The sequence below is a fragment of the Musca autumnalis genome, unplaced genomic scaffold (assembly GCF_047663935.1).
Source record: "Musca autumnalis isolate F117 unplaced genomic scaffold, ASM4766393v1 scaffold_3, whole genome shotgun sequence".
NCBI lineage: Eukaryota > Metazoa > Arthropoda > Insecta > Diptera > Muscidae > Musca > Musca autumnalis.
The window spans coordinates 42,129,269-42,148,138 of NW_027411866.1; the positions used below are offsets into that span (position 1 = coordinate 42,129,269).

The 18,870-nt window shown below is 37.6% G+C and overlaps 1 long non-coding RNA gene across 1 annotated transcript; it reads right to left on the reverse strand.

Annotated features, from left to right (window-relative positions):
- Nucleotides 1-2,690: 2,690 nt before the first annotated feature.
- LOC141397031 (uncharacterized) lies at nt 2,691-9,185 on the reverse strand. Its single transcript, XR_012411301.1, has 3 exons — nt 9,157-9,185; nt 5,230-5,487; nt 2,691-2,971 (listed from the first exon to the last, which is right to left on the reverse strand). It is a non-coding gene; the product is annotated as an uncharacterized lncRNA (long non-coding RNA).
- Between the last annotated feature and the right edge of the window lie 9,685 nt (nt 9,186-18,870).

Below are 18,870 nucleotides of genomic sequence, written 5' to 3' on the forward strand. Positions count from 1 at the left end.
CCAAATAAGTTTTTTGTTTTTTTTTTTTTTTAAATTCCGACCCCTGAATAATATCCGACCATTACCAAAATGAATAGGTTTTTTCCTCTGTGGGACCCCATTAACACCCAAAATTTCGTAACGATCCAATCAAAATTGCGACTTTTAGCGTGATTATAAAAAATTAAAAAATGGGATGTATTACCGACTATTGCGATATCTCCGTTATTTGGCAACCTACGCCAACCTGCTTTACATCATTGTAAAGATGGGATTTTCTACTTTCATAGTCAGACTTTGCTTTTGGAAGGTCCCTAACCAAAGTTGTGATGTTCGTCATTATTATTAAAATTGCAAAAATAAAAAGTTGTGTTCTATTAGCGGCTACTGCGATATGTTCGTTGTTTGACCACCTACGACAACCTCCTTTACATCGTTAGAAAGGTGATATTTTCTACTTTCATTCATCCCTTTGGTATACCCCCTATTAATGCTGAGATATTTGCTTTGGAAAAAACGTTGACCTTTTCTTGAAATAAGTTTTTTGCCCATTCTGACCCCTAAATATTATCACCAAAATCAATGGGCTTCTTCCCTCCCAGGACCCTCATCAACACCCAAAATTTGGTGACGATCCGATCAAACTTGGGCCTGTAGCGTGATTACAAGGTTTAGATGGACAGACGAACATACATAGCCAGATCGACTCAGCTCGTCGAGACAATCATTTTAGTTACAAACTTTTTGGGTAAAAGCAACTTATAATACTTCCCCACACAGTGGTGTAGGGTATAAAAACGATCGCTTATGTATGGTCATAATGATCAATGGGAAGTTCACACAACCACTATCTAGTCGAACTATCGAGATGGGCACACAACAATGGTCTTGGAGTGAACGTCAAACCATTCACCCTAACAATGCCTGATGGAGTTACCCTAGATCTCTTTAGAAGACAAGTACCTCGGACCATGAATTCAAGTGAAAAAGGAATGTGAATTCAAGTGAAAAAGGAAGTCGACTAAATCAATGTAAAAATACCTCACTCTACTCGGCATATACCAATGGCTCCAAGATGGAGGCGGGCACAGGAGCAGGCGTCTGCAGCGATATCCTCAATTTACGGCTTTCATGTTCGAAGACCTTTCTATGTGGATAGTCAAGCGTATCGTAAATCACTATCAAGTCTGTGATGGTTTTGGATTGCATCAACACGTGAAGTCGCTAAAATAAATCGTCACCTTATGTTGGGTCGTCCCTGGTCATTGCAACATCGGAGGAAATGAAATATCGGATCAGAGTCAACCGATATTTAATTAATTCTCTTTCGATATTGTTGTCGACAACTCAATCAAGCCACCCTCTTTTGCCATTTCATGCAGCGGTTGGAACAAAGATATAGTGCTAATGCTAGCCAGATTTAAACCTAGATGTAAGGTATCCAAGGCAATCTGTCCAATCCTCCGCAAGAGAAGAACTACATGTGTGCTTTCTATGAAGAAATCTGACTTGAAACTAACGATGGAAATAATTACGGTTTACAGCAGAGAAGATTAGTGTCCTGCAAATGGGAAAGATATGATACTGTGGACTACTGCATATTATCCGACGATGAAGAAGAAACGGAGACAATTGAGTACTTGTTATGTCGTTGTCCAATGCCCACAATCCGGAGGCTGCGAATCATGTATGACCCGACAATTCAATATCTAACAACCTTCTGCCAAACCGAGCCAACTAGTCTGCTTCTTCTTGCCAAGGGTCTGCAGCGAGAATGAACTTCTACAGCACCATAAAACTCTTAATGACTCAATATCTCTGTTCTAAAGAACTAAAATCTCCATTATGATTTCGGAATGTAGATCACAGTGACCTCCACTTGCCCCCATATAATCGGAATATGCGATAGATACATGTATATTTTGCCCATTATACATATGTTCAGGGACTAGATTTAGGGGCCAATTATGGATAGTAACCCAACTACCGTTGCGTTGCCGACAACAAATTTAACGATAGAAATTTCCATTTCCGGATTGAATTTTTTACTTTTTTACAGTTAAATTAATAGTTAAAATTCAAAACACTGATATTGAATGAATTTGACAAAAATTTCTGTCGTTTCACTTATTTTAATTGTATGATTACTTTTCTCTTCTGGCAACGAAACTACATTTGAGTTGCTATCCATAATCGACACCTTAATGACGTGCGACTGTAATAAATACAGGCGCTTCACTCGCAGACCAAAGATCCATTTCGGTTTCATATTCCATTGTGTTCTATGGAAAACTTGATCAAAACAACGTGTGATGCAATCCGACAATCGTTTATTTTTCTGGTTTTGAAAACGGTAATATTTTTGTTGTCGATTTCTAACTAGGCGTTTACACACAAACAGTGTTGGCAAGACAATAGCAACCCAATAGAAAATCGAGTCTTTGATGACATTTTCGTCGACGATTCGTTGACGAATGTTCCGAAATTGTCATGCACGACAACTTGCATGACCATGTCTTGCATTGTGTCTTGGCAACAAACCGAAAAATGCTCAAAAGTGTGCTTTGAAACAATTGTACACATATTTATTCAAATATACAATTTTTGATTTGTAATAAATGTAAAATTATAAAGCCACAAAAATCTGGAACCACGTTACAGATTAAACAATTTTTATTTATACAAACTGAATTTAATAGAAAATGGTAAGTTAGAATAAATAGAATTAAATACTTTAAAATTAATTGTAGTTATTTTTGAATATGTGCATTTAGGTTGAAGAACATTGAAAATTCCAGCGACTGTAATATACAACGCCTGTGGTTATGGTAAGCTTTTAGAATATTTAGGGGATATTCAAAATATACATTAAAAATCATTTCTTTTTGTAGAATCCAAAAATAAAGCGAGGTCGCTTTTCGGTCGGCTGGGGTAAGAAGTGTAAGGCGTGGTAAAGCTGGAAGAAAATGGTGGAAATGGTGGCGTGGTAAAGCTGAAAGAAAATGGTGGAGTGCAGAACATACGGGGGCTAAGTATTATTAATTATTTAACTAATTTCTTTTGTAAAAATTATATATTTTATAATTAAATAAAAAATTTACACACGACAGCATAAACGAAATTGTCTTTAGTTGGGTCATCGATGACTAGTAGCAAGACAGGGTCGGTGAAACAGTCGTCGACGAAATACGGGGATTTTAGTCATCTAGATTGTCGTCGACGACAACTTCGCTTACCCTGTCGCCCTGTCGATTATGAATTTATGTCCAACCGCCAAAGACAACTTTACGAAGCCGAAGATTATCTTTATGATGAGATGGAAGAGAAGAAAACGTAAGCAATCAGTTGTGGAGTTTAAACCAAAGTTCAAAGCTGTATTAAAGTACTGTTAAATAAACTACATATTTAAATTGTTAGGAAATTTAATTTAAATTTCCAAGATTTAAAGAATAATAATTGTTAATAATTAATTTATTAAAATTAAATAAACACATCTTGAAATTATTTCTAGCACTTAAAAATTAATGGAAAGAAAAATATCATAGAGAAGTTGATCAATCTCTGTCTAGTAAACTAAAAATAGCTAGGCAAAAAATCTTGAGCATTTTCAAACTTGTATTACAGATCACATATCTTACCGCATAACAAACTACGGTGTTACAAGAGATCATTAAGTTTACTTGTCCATATGGTATCTACTCCTGCAATGCTATAAAATGCACTGGAGCTATTGATCCCACATCTGGACTCATTTTCAGAGCTTGTCTGTGTCTATCGCTCATTCCGGCTATTTGGAGGGAAGTCCATAAATGTGACATACATTCGCATGGCGGGGAAGTCAAGTCACACACTTACCAAAAACAATCCCACGGCAGCGGCTTCTTTCGTACCGGATTGACCCGAAACCATAGTGTAGCATCAAACATATGCTTCTACGTAGGTTTTTATGCTGCTACAACAACAACCAAAGACTAGAGACTTGTCAGTCTATTTTCATTTCTATTGAAAACCTTACAAAGGTTGCTGGGCGTCAAAAACAGGGGCATGATTTCAAGTACTGTTATAAGTCCTGCCCAATATGTGAACACCAAAACGGCACTGAACGATTTCGTGCATTTTTTCGAAAGGAATATGGAGGGCTCAGACTATGCGCTAACAACCTTTGAATATATCCATAATCTATTCTCTAACTTGGGTGATTCCTCTACACCAATCGATTGGATTGACGGAATGATCTGTAGCAAGACAATCGACTCAAACAGCAGTGAGAGTTCCATTCGGAAGTTTGTCACCAGGGACTCGCCACAATATGGCGCTCTATCGCCACTGATATGGCTTCTGTGGATAAACGAAATATTCAAGGAATTTGATAAACTACAAATTAAAAACGATCGCTTATGCGTGGTCATAATGATCAACGGGAAGTTCACACAACCACTATCTAGTCGAAATATCGAGATGGGCACACAACAATGGTCTTGGAGTGAACGCATTCCAGACAGAACTGGTTCTGTTTACGAACAAGAGGAATGTCAAACCATTCACCCTAACAATGCCTGATGGAGTTTCCGTAGATATCTCTTTAGAAGACAAGTACCTCGGCATTATTCTGGACCACGAATTCAAGTGAAAAAGGAATGCCGAGGAACGTGAAGTAGAACATTATATTCATGCAAGAATTTCATTGGCGAGATTTTGGGACGGAAACTACAGGTCATCCATTGGATCTTCACGACCATAGTATGTAGAATTCTACGCTCGTGAGCAAGACATGATATCTTCACAAAAGAACAATGTCCAAATAGCGAAAGCATTACTAAAAACCGGTGGCATGATGCCACTCCACAGGACGACTAAATCAATGTAAAAATACCTCACTCTACTCGGCATAGAGGTATATACCGATGGCTCCAAGATGAAGGCGGGAACAGGAGCAGGCGTCTGCAGCGATACCTCAATTTACGGCTTTCATGTTCGAAAAAACAGCAGTGCTGGTATGTAATATGAAAAGGGGCATAATTTGACCGGTGACTATCTAAGCGATGGTTTTGGATTGCATGAACAACTTGGAGTAGCTAAAATCAATCGTCACCTTATGTTGGGCCCCGGGTCATTGCAACATCGAAGGAAATGATTTATCGGATCAGATTCAACCGATATTGTTGTCGCCAACTCAATCAAGCCACCCTCTTATGCCATTTCATGCGGCAGCTGGAACAAAGATATAGTGCTAGCCAGGATTGAACCTACCTGTTAAGTTAGGTTATAGGATGCGCAGCTGCTGTAAAAGGCAGCCACTCCACTCGGAGACCTTGTGGTCCATTGTGATCATCCTGTTTTGTTGAGAGATCGGATATTGTTGTTGATATTGTCTGTTGTTTGGTGGTTCTGCATGTGGTTCTGTGTTGTTGTGTTGTGTGGTGATGATGGATATTGCATCTATGGAGTTGATTGTTGTGATGTGATGGCGTGTGGTTGTGTGTTAGACTGGATACCAGTTTGTTGTTGCTGGATGGGGGAGGAAGAGGTAGGAGAGGAAGAGACGGGTCGGGGGGTATAGGAGAAGGATGAGGGAAGATAAAAGAAAAGCAAGAGAGGTATATTAGTTATTAAATAGACTAACATGCAGTTAAGTTTGTCTGCCCCATAGCCATTTAAGACCTCTACAGTATGCAAGCAGGACTGATGGGTCGAAAGAAGAGAGGTAGGAGAGCGATTCAATCATGTATGTGCCGAAGAGTCTGTATCTCCTGGCCGACAGTCTGGGGCACTGGCACAGTAAATGATCAATCGTCTCCGTCTCCTCTGCATCTTCACACAGCCTGCAATAATCACTGCTGCACGTCATTGATCTGATGTTGCAATGGCCAGTAATGACCCCCACAACAACCCTGATCTCTGACTTGCATAGTGAGAGGAGGGAATCAGTTCTACGTGCCGAGATCTCCGGCCAGATTGACTTAGCCACCCGACAACCAGGAGCGTCTAGCCAAGTTCTTTTGGTTTTCTCAACGTGGAACCTTGTGAGTTTGTCAATGAAGTGACAAAGCGGAGGTCGCACTCCAACTTCCAGTTGTATATCGGTTGATTGCGAGCCTCGCCTTGCCAATTCATCCACAATCTCATTTCCCACTACACCGCAGTGACCAGGTACCCAACAAAGTCTTACTGGCAATCTGCAGGCTTTCAGAGCAGTTCTACAGTCTCGAACGATCCTAGATTTAATAGTGAAAGATCCTAGATCTTTTAGCGCAGCCTGGCTATCTACATATATAGTAACCGCCCTGTCTGCTAAGTCTGTCCTCCCCACTAGTGCCTCTAATGCCTTTAATACTGCAAAGACTTCTGCCTGGAAAACACTACAGTTGTCGTTAAGTTTGTACGAGTACCTGAAGTTCAGTTCGTCTGAGTACACCCCAGCACCCGTGCCGTCTTCCATCTTAGACCCGTCAGTGAAGATGGATAGGCTATCGGGTATTGGTCTGCACTGAACCCATGCGTCCCTATTGGGAATTAAGACGTCAGGTATATTGAAGTCAAGAGACGGTGAGATATAGTCAGTCTCTCCCCCTCTGTCACCAATCTCTACCTGACTAATAAGCCGCCGCAGAACAGATGCATGACCAACCATTGAGCAACGCCACATGTCAAGCCTTGGTGTAAATCCAACGAAAACAGAACTGGTATTGTTCACCAGAAAGCGTAAGATCGGCGACATCTCCCACCAACATTGGATGGCCAAATACCTAGGTACAATCCTGGATTCAAAATTAAGATGGAAGAGGAAAGTTGAAGAACGGAAAAAGAAAGATATGATTGCACTCTATTCATGTAAGAATTCGATTGGGAAAAGCTGGGGATTAAATCCAGCTATTATACATTTGCTGTATAATACTGTTGTGAGACCAATCTTATCCTACGGATGCCTTGTCTGGTGGCACGCGCTTTGACATAAATCGAACTCCGGCAACATAGACAAGGTGCAGAGGGCAACCTCGATCCTGATAACTTGAGCTTTTAGAAGTACACCGCAAGCAGCTACAAATGCGATGTTGAACCTCTTGGCCATGAGACTCAGCATCAAAGGTCAAGCAGCACGTAGTGCCCTAAGACTACATGAATTGAATCGTTGGCGTGACAGCACCTATGGACATGCATGCATTCTTCGGGAGCTAGGACCAAACCTTAGCTTAAATCAGCAGGGAAAATTCAGCGACTTTTTGTCACCAGTCCAAAGATTTGAAGATATTGAGTTCGTTATCTCTAGTAGAGATGACTGGATCCGTAGTAACCCTCCTCTGGACGGTCTGGCTTTCTACACAGACAGTTCCAAGATGGAAGAAAGTACCGGAGCTGGCGTCTACTGCGAAAAGCTTTGTCTCGAACACTCATACAGGTTGAACAGCGACTGTAGTGTTTTCCAAGCTGAAATGTTCGCGATCAAAATGGCTGCAGAGTTGATAAAAAGTCTGGATATAAAAATCTTTGACTATCTTCGTTGATAGTCAGCCGGCTCTTAAAGCCATCAAATCCTCCAACATCAAGTCGGAGGCCGTTCTTGAGTGTAGAACTGCTTTGGTGAACCTCACAAACGATGTCCGACTCTGCTGGACACTGTGACATGATGGGAAACGAGAAGGCAGATGAACTGGCAAGACATGGATCCCAATCAACAAGTCTAGCAATCACTGATTCTATCAAACCACCCATATGTCAGCTTTTTCGGAGAGTGGAGACGTTATTTGAAGAACGAGCCAAGGAACTATGGCATAATGAATCAAGGTGCAACGTGACAAGTGCCATTTGGCCGACTCTATCAACAAACAGAACAACTTCACTCTTGAATTTGAGCAAATCAGAAATCAGGGTATTGACGGGGCTCATTATCCGAGCTTTTATCGGAAAATGGCAGGATGATGGCATGGATTATTGCAGGCTCTGTGAAGATGAAGAGGAAACGGAGACTATTGAGCATATTTATGTCGCTGCCCGATGTTAACTCGAAAGCGATATAGATTAACAGGAGTATGCTTTCCTCCAAGCTTAACCTTCTACTCAAACATGGAACCAACAATCATCAATAACATCATCAAAAATTTGAATTGGCTGGGACGGCGCAACCCATAAGCGTAACTACTTCTCTGACAGTTTTCTAACCATCGCCAAATAAAACCATCCTCCTTTCTTTATTACATTTTCATCTTTAGTAATCCATTTATTATTACTTTCCCATCCCCACCCTCTTTTTTCTTTATTTTCTTTTGTCTTTTCAGGTAATTCTGAACTTCTTTTTCTGATTTATGGATGAGCTCAATGGACCGAAAGGTCTCCGAGTGGCGGCTACACATCCCCAAACCAAACCTAACCTATGGGTTCACGCCTTCATACAGCCCAATAGATCGGTACCTCCCGATTTCCGGTATTTTGAAGGTTTTGGCCTCAATATTTCTCCGATATTGCTGAAATTTGGTATTTCATTTGAGTTATAAAACTTTCCATATGAAATTTGTCGGTATAGGTCCACGCCTTCATATAGTCCCCATAGAACGGTACCTCCCGATTTTCCTTTTTTTTGAGGGTTGTGGCCACAACAACGAACAGAAATGGCTGAGATTTGATATTTACTCTATGTTGGAAGTAAAACCCTTTCCGACTGAATTTCGTCGGTATAGGTTCACGTTTCGATATAGCCCCCATAGAACGGTACCTCCCGATTTTCATTATTGTGAAGCATTTGAGGTTAATATCCCACCAAAATCACTGAAATTTGTTATTTAGTCTTTCATGGGGTTATAAAATGTTCCAGAAAAGAATTATCAGTATAGGTTCACGTCTTCCTATATCCCCCATAGAAGCATATATCGTGTTTTACGGTATTTTTTAGGTTTTAATCACATTATCCTACTGAAATATCGTAAATTTCTTTGAGTCCAAAAACTTTACGCCAGAAATTTTTCGGTATAGATCGACGTTTTGATATAGCCCCCATAAAACGGTGGTACCTCCCGAATTACTGTATTTTTAAGGTTAGCTATATTGTTTTACCGTAATTGCTAAAATTTGGTATTAAGTCTTTTTCATAAACGAAAGGAAACTAATTGTTCCATTTTACTTTAATACCACTCCTGCTGAAGGGTATAACAAGTTCGGCCCGGCCGAACTTAAAGCTGTTCTTACTTGTTTATTTCTATTTTTCTTCTTTCAACTGCAGATTAGGGATCACTAGTCTGTTTTTGTTTGTGGGAATTTAATGAAATTGAAACAACGTGGAATTGAAATTAAATGCTGTTCTTATCACATCTAAAAACCATTCACTCGTTTTAAGCAAATCGTTTTCATTGCAAATCGATTCGAAATTCATCACATAACTGATAGATGGCTAATGGTAAGGAAGGATAGATAGAACATCAAAAAGAAAGTCGTCAGTTGATTGCAATTTAGCTTAAAGCAGCTCACAGTTACTTTCCACATAACCACCTAAGGCTTCTTGAGAAATGGACAATGGAGGACCCATGATAGGTACACTCACATAGCAGGTGATCAATGGTCTCTGTCTCCTCCTTATCCTCACATAATCTGCAGTAATGTTAGTTATTTGACTGATCTTACCACCTATTTCGACGTGAGGAATAATCAAATATCGGCCACTCTGCTCACCACATGGACTGCAGAGGTGGGCAACATTCGACAGCATTTTCACATCGTCAGTGCGTGCCACAGCAATCTATGACAAGCTGATATGTAGGAACAAGGTACTCAAGTCCCTAGCCGGCAGCATTTGGGATGTAGGTAAAGAAACCTTATTGACCACATATAACGCGATTGGTCGGTGTGAGGTAAGCTATGCGTCGCCATTGTGGTCCGCGAATTTAAGTGCAATACAATCAAAAAATATTCTAATCTGTCACAATGCCGCCCTGAGAACAGAAACAGGTTGCCTCCTCATGTCTTTAGTGAACCAGTACGGATAGATAGAACATCAAAAAGAAAGTCGTCAGTTGATTGCAATTTAGTTTAAAGCTTGAAGAAGCTCTCAGTTACTTTCCACATAACCACCTAAGGCTTCTTGAGAAATGGACAATGGCGAACCCATGATAGGTACACTCACATAGCAGGTGATCAATGGTCTCTGTCTCCCCCTTATCCTCACATAATCTGCAGTAATGTTAGTTCAGTCAGTTCTGGTTTAGAAGACCTTGTTTTTGATATGGAGAGGAGATACATATTAATCTAGAAAAGGCGAAGCTGTTGCTGCCTAGGGTTTTATACCGGATTGTTGTGAGACGGAATCTGATCCATGCCACACAAAAATTCGCATGACGTTACAGTTGAAAAATATCACCACGTTTAAATATTTTTTCACATTTTTATATTTATTAATTTATTTACATGATTTTTTGTCTGCATTTAATATAGATTTTTTGCGTTATGTTTAATTATGTATATATAATTATAATATTTATTTTCTGTTAGGGCTATTTCTTACTTCCCATATAATGGTATTTATGTTTCTGTTGCAACGAGGTATGTGAATTTTAATGCTTTATTTCTTTCTACGTAACATTCAAGGTTTTGATGTTTTTTTTTCTTTCTATAGATACTGTAAGGCTGTGGATTTTTGTTGTTTTTGTTTTGGGAGAATCATATAAAAACATACTAATTGTTACAATAAAACATTTACAAATTAATAACTTAGACAATAAATGGCAATATAAAGTCTTTTCGTTTGGAAATAAAGAGGAAGAATTTATATATTAAAAAAGATGTGTAAACTTAAATAAATAATAAAACTACATACCTACATACATACATATGCAAATTAAAAGCTACACAATTACTCCAAGTAAAGGAGTATTAATATTGTTTTTCAATAAACATAATTTCATTTGTTTTAGATTTGTGTTACACAAATTGCATTTGAAAACAAAATAATTTTTTTTAAATAAATGCATTATATTCAAAACTAATACATAGGTATGCATGTTTTGAGAATATCATTGAATTGTTGTTTCAAATCAGTCCATGTTATTATTTTGAAACTAAAATAACTTATTATTTTATTAAAATAAAAATAGTTTTTTATATAAAACACAATTTTTTAAACCCCTTCTTTATATTGTAATATTTAGTGATTTTGTTGTTATTAAGCAATTTTACGCGCACATGAATTGTATTGTTTTTGATTGTAAAATATTAACAATTTTTGTTTTATAAAATATGTAGGTATGTTTATTGTTTTCACTGACTTTTTTTCTCTTACTTCCTTAATAAATATTTAATACTTTTTTGTTATCATTTAATTTTTACAGGCTAAAATTAAAAAAAAAACTACATATGTAGTTTTAAGTATTTGTAAAAATAATTTACAAAGCATGTTTCCAGATTTCTAAAAAACATATTAAGCACTACATACCGTTATGTATGTACAAACATTTTTTTTCTTTTTTTGCAGAGGAAACCTATTAAAACTGAAGCTTTTAAGAAATAAACAAAATATGTTAATGTATTCATATATTTAACAATAATCCAATGTATAATTTAGGCAAGGAAAGAATTTTGGAATCAATCTAAAAGAAATTAGGAAGCTGTTATTGTGTGATTTTTCAGGTAGTGTGCCCCTTTTTGCCGATAGATGATGTAAACATGTAAACATTTTAGTACTTCTTTTCAAAAAACCAATCGTCACTATATAAATTTCCTACAAACGGCCCTAAGAAAACAGGGAGACTTATCACGCCCCTCTCACAGTCTGTAAGGCGCGTGTGCTTAAAATTGCACCACGTTGGCACCCTAAAAAATTATACCGACCGGTGGTGCTCAAAATAGTTTGTGCATTAGTCTCTCTGAGCGAGTCTTTCCTTTGCTAAACCACGACTGATGAAAATAAAAGAACCCAGCAAACACAGAGTCGGAAAGTTTTTACCGAAGCGTCTGACCGACTTCGGTCCGAACTCTGTCCGACTAGTCTGACGAACTTTTTACCGTACTCTCTGAAGGGAATTTTTCTATTTTCTTTGTGCTGCTTTGGCAAATAAGCAGAGAGAAAAGAATTGTACATGTTTCGCTCGCACATTGTAAATGTGTAATTGTTGATGTGCCGACGTTGATGCAGTACGAACGAAAAATTTAGTGCTCGGGTTTTAATTTCTGTATCGGAGAACAAATTTGGTTTATTTTTGTTATGCGTGTTGATGCATGATAGTGTTTAAATGTTATTCGGTCCGAACTCTGTTGTTTCTTCCGATTTTGGTTTGCTGGGAACATAAAGAGAACATATGTTGTGTTTGTCGAACACCCCTGGAGTGACCTGGCGAAGAATACTTCGCCACTTCCTGCCGAGGATGAACCACCATAATTCACAATGGATGATGTCATCAGGAACGCTAAATCATCCAAAGCTTTGGGACCTGATGTAATCTCCATCTGAGTGCTAAAACAGCTGGATGATTAGTGTGGTTCACTAAAGTTCTCAACCTGTCGCTAGACACCAACATCATTTCCGAAGTCTGGAAAATGGGCAGGTTGGTCAGGCTACTGAAGACAGGAGAGGATGTCAGCAAAGGTGAATCGTTCAGACCGGTTTCGCATTTGTCGCTCGCAGCAATAACCCTCCACAGCACGCCATCTCCACACATATTAATCGAGGACTCAACCAGAGCAAGCCGTGTGATCGAACAGTGACAGTTGCGTTAGACTTATCAAAAGCCTGATAGGCTGAAATCCGTATCGTCAGATGCTTTGCAAATGCGGAGCTATGTACTTCAAAACGTCACAATTGCACATTTTTAACGCAGGTAAAAAGCAAACATGGATTATTTTTATTTCTGATGCATTTAGTTGCTTTTTCGATGAGCAATGTAAAAGTATGCAACTGGAATATTTTGACGAAGTTTAAAAATTGCACCACGGTGGCACCCATACTTTCAAGCACTTCACACTATTTGTGGACATCGAGCAGACTATCCTCCGGCCAAGTTAAGCCGTACGTGGCATTCAGGAACAAGAAGTCCAAGCCATGTAGAGTGAAACAGGGAGTTCCCCAAGATGGAGTGATATTTCCGAAACTGTTTAGCCTCTACTTCTTCTGTATACCAACCTTACAGACGGCATTGAGATCGTTATGAATGGTTGTACGATCTCGGCGTCAGGTACCTTCCCTGATGTCATTTGCGAAAGCTGAACACCTATTTGACTGATCTTACCACCTATTTCGACGTGAGGAATAATCAAATATCGGCCACTCTGCTCACCACATGGACTGCAGAGGTGGGCATTGAGTTGAATGTCATGGTCGATGGTAGCACAATTCCGACCACAAACTACTCCAAAATTCTTGGGGCAACATTCGACAGCATTTTCACATCGTCAGTGCATGCCACAGCAATGTGTGACAAGCTGATATGTAGGAACAAGGTACTCAAGTCCCTAGCCGGCAGCATTTGGGATGCAAATAAAGAAACCTTGTTGACCACATATAACGCGATTGGTCGGTCTGAGGTATTCAAAAATATGCAATAAATCAAAAAATATTCTAATCTGTCACAATGCCGCCCTGAGAACAGAAACAGGATGCCTCCTCAGTCTTTAGTGGACCATGCTCTCGTTGCAGTACTTGCTCCGGTATTATAGGAGAGTCATCCTAAGTGCAAGGATAAAATGACCCCGGCCAAAACATCTGGCTAACATGCAAAACAGGCATGAGCGACAAACTCTGCACCTTTTCAACTGCACTACCAAACCTACTCGACTAACTCCAGTAGCTTTGTGGTTAGAACCCATTGCAGCAGTGACATTCCCACTATCTAACTCTGGGAAAAGGAATGATCCGATTTCTGTCATGCGATGACAAATTGAAAATTAAACAAGTAAAAAAGTATCAGAGATATACCCTCAGCCTGTGTATATTGAAACAATTTTTTGAACCGACAATAATGTTGATTAGGATTAAAGATCAAAAACTTTGCGGAGGAGATACTAAAAGGAATGGATCGACATTGACCGTTATGGAAGTGGATCTCCAGCCACAACATATGCTGCCATAGGAGGTTTTTACACTCTTCGGGCTGTTTTCTCAAGAAGTATGGACTTGCTCCTAAAACAACTTTTAAAATCGTAATAGAGGCAACGAATGCAAGTTGCTTCAACAAAAATCCGAGAGCAGGTCTTAATGTGAATTTATCCAAAAATACGTGTGGGAGGTACCCGACGGAGTGGACAAATATAGTCCATATTCGAACCTGACCTATACGTGGTAGATATATTAGGATGTGTAAAGTATGGACCAAATTTGTCACTCCCATCAAGAGTTATCGTACGAACAAATTTTCCGAACGTTTTTGAACTTTTGTGGGGGAGGTACCTGAAGGAGTGGACCGATATGGCTTATCTTCGAACTTAAACTAAGGGGTCGATTATGGATAGGAACTCAACTGTAGTTGCGTTGCCAGAAGAGAAAATCATACAATTAAAATGAGTAAAAAGACGGAAATTTTTGTCAAATTCAATCAATATCAGTGTTTTGAACCTTCAGCCATTAATTTAATTGTAAAAAAGTATAAATGTTAAAGCGGAAATAGAAAATTCTATTACTAAATTTGCTGTGGGCAAGGCAACTGGAGTTGGGTTGCTATCCATAATCGACCCCTAAGTTTGCACAAAATATTACTAAGGCCAAATGTTGGACCGAATCGACAAATCCGTTCGAGAGTTATATTGCGCTCCAACAACCTCACACGGTGTCATAGGGGTTTTTGGTCAACTTTCAGGCTATTTTCTCAGGAAGTATGGACTTGCCTCTGATGAAACTTGTACCGTCGTATGGAGGGCAGTGAATACAAGTTGCTAAAACAAAAATCAAAGCGATTCGAGAGATGACCCTAAACTGAACTTTTCCGACATTTTGTGTGGGAGGTATCCGAAGGAGTGGAGCGATTGAGTCCATATTGAAACCTTATTTAAGTCTGGCACACGTTTCACGATGGGCAAAATATGGACCAAATCGGTTACTATCTTCAAGAGTTATCGTGCGCACAAAATTTCCGAACATTTTCGAACTTTTGTGGGGGAGGTACCGGAAGGAGTGGACCGATATAGCGCATCTTCGAACTTAAACTAAGTTTGGGTAAAATATTGCGAAAACCAAAATTTGAACCGAAACGGTTTATCCGTCGAGAGTTATCGTGCGCTCCAGCCAGCCAGACAGACAGACATTGCTCAATCGACTCCAAATTGTCTGAAACACATTTCGTCCAAACATACTTGGGGTCTAAAACCATTATTTCGATGAGGCACATTTTGCCCGTATGAAAGTGTATATATCCTCGTTAGCATAAATACTGAGGGTATAAAAAGAGCCAGATTAAAAATAAAGCGAGCCATGACTGTATGAAACTGTGATTTTACCTGTCTTAAGCTATGGACATCTGGTATGATGGCGCTCTTTGCAGGCACTCTGGTTTAGGCTCTGAAATGAAATGTGGAAAGGAGCAAGACAATTTTCTGTCTTTTCTGAAAGTCGTCCTAGATCCTATCTTCAATTCCAAGCATTTGAAACTGTGTTAAGACCACGAAAGTCAAGATCGTGACGATCTTCGAGGTGATCACAAAAGTGATTTCATGCCTAGCTCTCTGTCGTTGAAAGCATAATTTCTACGGTCTTCTATAGAAGACGTTCAAAGATCTTCTGTCGCATATACAAGACCTTCAGTCGTCTATATATTACATTCAAAGTTCTCCTGTCGTCTGTATAAAACCTTCAAGGTTCTTGTGTCATTTAAATAAGATACTCAAAGATCCATTGTCGTTTAGAGAAGACCTTCAAAGGTCTTCTGCCTGTCGTCTATAGAAGAATTTCACAGGTTTTCAAAGGCGTTTTGTTGTCTATAGAAAAATTTCAAGGGTCTTTTGTCATCTATAGAAAGCATTTAAAGGATTTTTGTCGTCTATAGAGCAAAGTTCTTCTGTCGTATGTTAAAGAACTGCTGAGGTCTTCTGTGGTCTATATAATGCCTTTATAGTTATTGTGTCGTCTATATAAGACCTTTAAAGCTCTTCTCCCTTCTGTGTAAGACCTGTGAAGTTCTTCTTCCGTCTATACAAGACCGTTAAATTTATTCTGTAGTCTATAGAAGATTTTCTGCCCTCCATAGAAGATCATCAAAGTTATTCCTTCGTCTAAAAAAAGACCTTCATAGTTTCTCTAAAAAATGGATTAAGCAGAAAAATTAACTTACAAACATGTGTATCATATTTTACAACAACAAAATTATCTCACCTTTTATTTCTTTTATTTATCTGAAATTTCGAATATTTCAATGTGAGAAAATGAAAGGATGGTATTTCTTACTAGTGAGAGGTCTTCCTAGCGAATATTTCTAATCGGCCTGGTTGTGAAAATCTTTACAACGACAGTTTACATTACGACGAGGAGCAAAACATGAGCCATGGATGTCCAGACTGATCTAAAATGAAGTAGTCACCGGTGTCGGTTTATGTGCAATTTGTACATGTTGAACCGCATGCCCTTTTAAAAGCCCTGGCAATGAAATACTGTTGTATCAAACCCAAGACTGTTATTCCTATATATTAAGTTTTGGAATACAGAGAACAAACGAAAAATATAGGCATATAGACGATATAAGGATATAAAATATTCAAGCCTACCAAACAATGTGTAAAGTTAAAATAGAAAAAATTTAAATTTTGAAAAATAATTTGTTTCTTATTGTTAAAAAAACGTATACATTTACATAATTTCTTTTCTCTTATAAACAATAGAAAAAAAAAAACATGTTCCAGTTACGAAAATGGCATATAATGCAAAATGATATGTTACAACATAATACAAATGCATTGCATACGACTTCCATAATAGGGATTAAAGTTGTTCGTTTTGAAACTACTAATAATCATATTGACTTCTTGACTTAATACTGTTTGCTTAAAAATTAATTTTTTATGCTGCACATTTTTATTCTTATAAAGAAGAAGATAAATTAAAACTTATAATAACAAAAACTATATACTATTAGCTTAAGATTAAAGAAATGGTTTTATAAAACTAAAATTATGTTTTGCAGAATGAGTGAGGGGGCAGCTCTAATAAAATATACAAAATTAAGCTGGTGTGGCCAATTTTAGATAAATAACTATATTTAAATATGTAGGCGGCTTAAATAAAATAATATATTTATGTTTTATGTATGTATATGGCAATTGTTTGTTTGCTTGTTGGAACATGCCTATAACATTTGGTTTGTAATCTGTTATAAGAAAAATGTCATTCATATAACCTATGTAAGTAATACCGAAAACGGTTTGTTATAGCCACGTTCGAACATCCGAATATCTGAGTTTTAATTTTTAATCTCATTTGTTTTTGTATGTCTGAAAATAAACGAAAATCATATGTACACACATTTTAAAATGTTTTTGCTCTTGGGCAAATACTAAGTCTGTGTTTATCCTATGCATAACAGTGGTGTGGAATCACTATCCATGATAGAATAATTTATTTTGGAAAACAATTTTAGTAAACCTTAAGATCCTCTCAAATCCTATTTGATTATGGTTCAAAAAAGATGAGAGTAATATACTTAGAAGAGTGCATTGCACAATAAACAAGGTAGATGCAACGGCTAATTCTTACAACAACAAATTTTAAAAGTCAAAGTCAAAAAAAAAGTGTAAACGAAGTGAAAACAATTAATTCGCTTTGGTATACAAAGTTGATTTGTATCAATTGTTGCTCTGTTCCAGAACCTGCAAGAAGCTACTAATTATTACTACGATAACAATTTTTCCATTATGTTATCGGAAAAAATAGTGAAAATTAGTAGACTCTTGCAGTGCTGGAACAGACCATGTAATTATAAACAATGATGTCTAAACGATAAAATAATATTTATTTTGCTCATTTATTAATATATGGTCTGTTCCAGAACTGCAAGAATATACTAATTTTTACTACTTTTTTCGATAACATAAAGGACAAATTTGGTCTGTTCCAGAACTGCAAGAATATACTAATTTTTACTACTTTTTTCGATAACATAAAGGACAAATTTGGTCTGTTCCAGGACTGCAAGAATCTACTAATTTTTACTATTTTCTTCGATAACATAAAGGGAAAATTGTTATCGTAGTAAAAAATAGTAGCTTCTTGTAGGTTCTGGAGCAGACCAACTATTTTTCGTTTGCTTAAAAAGTGATGACAGTAAAAAATTGGTCTGTTCCAGTACTGCAAGAATCTACTAATTTTTACTACTTTTTCCGATATCATAAAGGAAAAAATGTTATCGTAGTAAAAAATAGTAGCTTCTTGCAGGTTCTGGAACAGGGCAGATGTCTAAACGATAAAATAATATTTATTTTGCTCATTTATTAATATGTTGTCTCTTCCAGAACTGCAAGAATATACTAATTTTTACTACTTTTTTCGATAACATAAAGGACAAATTGTTATCGCAGAGCAAGAAATAGCTTTATTTGGAATAATTTTCAACATAAATTGTAAGGTTCAATTTGATTTATTATTTACAACGATTTCATTTTTTTACATTTTTTTTTTTTGACTGTCCGTCCTATCGGCGGATCTCAAGCATATATCTTGTTTATTGTGCCATGGAAGAGTGCATTTATGCAAAATTAAAAATGCAGTATGTTCTCTCCATGTGACGTGAGAGAGACATGCAGACAATATTTGTCAATTTTTTCTACTTTACGCTGTTTTTGCAGTGAATACAAATTCTTATAAGAAAATGCCGAGAAATGATTGCAATCTCCCATTCTAAAACTGGGTAGTATGTTTTTTTTTTTCTTGACAAACATGAACGGCCAAACTGGCATAAAGCTGCAATTGTCATCTAAGTGTACTACACTTTAGGTTAGGAT